The sequence below is a fragment of the Kryptolebias marmoratus genome, linkage group LG7 (genome assembly GCF_001649575.2).
Source record: "Kryptolebias marmoratus isolate JLee-2015 linkage group LG7, ASM164957v2, whole genome shotgun sequence".
In the NCBI taxonomy this organism is placed as follows: Eukaryota; Metazoa; Chordata; class Actinopteri; order Cyprinodontiformes; family Rivulidae; genus Kryptolebias; species Kryptolebias marmoratus.
Window position 1 is genome coordinate 12,776,002 of NC_051436.1, and position 3,651 is coordinate 12,779,652.

The 3,651-nt window shown below is 41.3% G+C and overlaps 1 protein-coding gene across 1 annotated transcript in view; it reads right to left on the minus strand.

The window, feature by feature from the left end:
* rbpjb (recombination signal binding protein for immunoglobulin kappa J region b) overlaps positions 1-3,651 on the minus strand; it is a gene marked incomplete at its 3' end in the record, with an annotated part of 57,673 nt that overhangs the window by 31,213 nt on the left and 22,809 nt on the right.

A 3,651-nucleotide genomic window follows, 5' to 3' on the forward strand; every position in this document is an offset into this window, starting at 1 on the left:
GGGGGGGGGGAGTTCCGAAGTAAATACAGGAAGTCGGCGCCGTGTTCTGAGCTGGTCGACAGCATGGAGAATTTACGCCCGTCTTTAGTGCTTATCTGGGCAACGTGGCAGCCAAAACTGTATGAGCAGAATGCAGGATTCTGAGCAGACATGTTGAAGGCAGTATATTTATTTATTTATGCTTTTTTTAAAAGGAGCAACGTCAAACCAAAGACATCTTCGGTAAGTTGGCGGTCTCTCACTCCTGGCTACAGGAAGACGTTGGGCTCAAACCTGCAGCAGGTAGTTGACCTTTAAACGAACTGCTCTGGAGGACGCCTCCTTCGAACGGCCTCAGATCGGCTGTTTGGGTTTCGTGCCCGAGTCCAATCGTTGTGTTCGCATCTACACATAGAAAACCGCGCCGAGGGGGGAAAACGAACCAGAATACGGATTAAACCGACTAAACACAACAGCCACAGCAACACCCTTAATAAAAACACCTAAAATATTTCAAAAAATTGAAATGTTTTAATGGATTAAAAGCAGACAGAGGACTACACACGGCTTTATTTAAACACTGTTCCAATTTCATTTTAATTTTATGTCTAAAAACTTACCCACCACAGAGTATGTACAATGTCTGTGGACGGGAAGTGACAGATAGTTTAGAAACTGATGACTTAAGATTTCTGAATAAATCTGCAGTCTGACCGTGGTTCAGATCTGTTCCATGACACACAGGAAGCTGTGCAACTTTCTTCTGATTATCTGAATCGTTCCGTTCGACAGTCCATTCACAGTTCATTTCACAAAACACTTTCAGGCCCGTCCTGGGACGCCTCTTCATCTCGGAGCGATTCGTGGAAGAACTGAGGCAGTATGAGGGTGCTGACGTCACCATCAGGGGTAGTCACAGAGCTGAAACGGTCGGCGCGTGTGTGAGAGTAAGTCCGCGTCGCGATTCGAGGGCGCGATGTCCTGCGGACACACAAGCTGTGCGATCGGCCAACCATGAGTAACACCTCTGGGTTACAAGCCACGCCTCTTTTTGTTCCGCAAAAGTCACATTTTTTCGGAGTCTCCTCGACTGAGGAGGAGTCTTAAAAGAAAGGGGGGGGGGGTTCATCTTTGCCTCCATTTGTGACAAGGCCTCGTAATGCTAGTTCTGTTTATCCTTTTAATTAAAACAAAAACTGACATTACTTTTTGGTCACTGACCTAATTGGTTCATTTTTTGGGGTCGGGGATTTTGATGGACTGGATGCGATGCATTTTGTACGAACATTTGGAGTTTGACTTGTCTCTAAATGTTGTCTTGTGTTTCTTTAGTCCTTATTCTTATTTTTATTAAAGTTCTATAAAATCTAATTTTACAAAATGTCCATTTTTCCTCATCATAAAGAAGTTGCATATCCAGCTCCGTCTTTGTACCAAATTCTCTTCCGTTTACAGCAAACCAAATTTTGAAGAAACCCTTTCTGTGACTGAGCAGCAAAAGAAAAGCCCCAGCTGCACCGCATGTTCAGAAACAAACGATAAATCTTGTAAATTTATACCAGCTGACTGGTTCGTTCGTTTCGTGCTCACAGCGTCAGAAGCAACGCCGTCTAAACGAAGCTGTGTACGGGTTCTCCTCGAGAAACACCGCTGAAGGTCCAAAAGGTGGAAGAGAAACTAAAACGCAAAAAAATTAAAAGGGTTGTTCCACTTTTTATTCAAGTTTTATAAACGAGGGCCAAGAAGATTTTGGCTGACAAGCACAAAAAAACAGGAAATCAAAATCGAGCTCAAAACACAAATGCTAATACATCTGAGACATCACTACATTTTATTTTAAACCCAATTGCTTCAGTAACATCTAAACATATTACTAAGCTAGGAGCACTCAGAGCGCAAACCTCCTCCAAGGCTGCAGCGTGATAAAAAATAGTTTAAGCACTAAAATGTTTTTTTTTTGTTTCAACAACAACATTTTTTGAACATTTCTTCCAAATCTGTTCTTTAGTTTTTATCTGATCTTTGCTGTCAGACAGACAAACAACCGGAAACAGAACCTCCTTGGTGGAGGAAACAGAAGGGCAGCATGTAGGAGCAGAGACAAGCTTTTAACAAAGGGGTTACCTGTGACCTTTGACCCCACAGACCTTGAAATCAACAGGCATCATCTTTGACCCGTGAGGAGTCCAGCTGCAGAGTTGAAGCACGGCCTGATCTGTGACCTTTGACCTGATCACAACCAAAATCTAATCACCTGCTCCTTGCACCACGTTTGACGGTTCCTGAACCTTTCATGAAAATCTGTAAAAAACACACAAACACTACCAAAAACCTACCCTCCTTGGCGGAGGCAACTACAGTCTGAATTTATGAAGCCAGATCTTAAACACACACCACGTTTATCCTCAAGATAAACACCAGAGAAAAACACTGAGTGTTCCTGAACTCAAACCAGCGGAAACAGAACGAGTAAAACCCTGAGAAACGAAGACAAGTCAATAGTAACCTCTCAGCTTTACTCTTCATCTGTCCTGGATTTGGTGTGACTCACGGCCCGGTACCTCGGAGCAGAAGAATTACAGCATTATTTGTCTCATTTAGGTCAGTTACAGCTTGTATTTTGGAAGACACACAAAGAAATGCGAGTTCCTGCACCAACGCATCATTCTGTGCACACTAGTCAGCGTTCATTGCATTAACACAATTAAATATTTTTTTTAAAAAAAGAATAAAAAATTAGGATCAGAAAGACTGTCCCGGGGTGTTTAAGGTCTGTCTCACCCACACACAACAAGGATGTGATAAAAACTGATGTCTTAAACAAAAATAAAACTGATGAATTCTTAAAAGGAAAAAGATAAACAGGAAGAAAGTTTCATTTCTAACTGCTATTTTTATCACAGTTTGTTCATTTTTACTTTAATTAAAATATTCATAATGCCTCACTGGAGCCACTTCTTAATAAAACGATATAACCTTCATTTAGAAAACTATAACAGCAGATAAATCCTGAGCTTTGGATGCAAATAATAGATTTTCTTTTAAGAATCTGTGACAACAAGCAGCCCTGATGAAGTCAGACTTAAAGCCGGCAGTGTGTATTTTATATATATATAAGAAAATTAGAAACTAATCAACTGTATTTATATAATATTTATGTCTTGTTATGCATTACGTACAACAACATTCATGTCACATAACACCCAGCTACACCATCGTCAGTGTTACTGTTTAAAACCAACTCAGAATATCACAAATTTTACATGAGATTTTCAAGTAAAAAAAAAAAGAGAAAAAAAAAGGTCTTTAAAGATTATTTGGAATAAAACACATGAGGTATCACACCATTACACCAAACACAATGAAGTTTGTCACATTCGTATTTAGTAAACGGCACGCTTCGGAGTCAGAATTAAATTTCCTGAACCCAATCAGAACCCGCCGGCCTCGAGCTAACAGCTAACTTCCCACAGGCTGGAGTCACGAGCCGGAATATTTCCTCACGTTGAAACCGACGGAGCAAGGAGAAAAGGTAATCGAGTGTCCACAACATGGAGTCAGAGAAAACAACTCTAAACTCCCCGCGCCGGTAAGAATGTCACCGTTTGTCGGCTGGGACGGCAAAGAGCTCGTACAAAAATAAAAGCCAGGGGATAAATGGGGGGGGGGGGG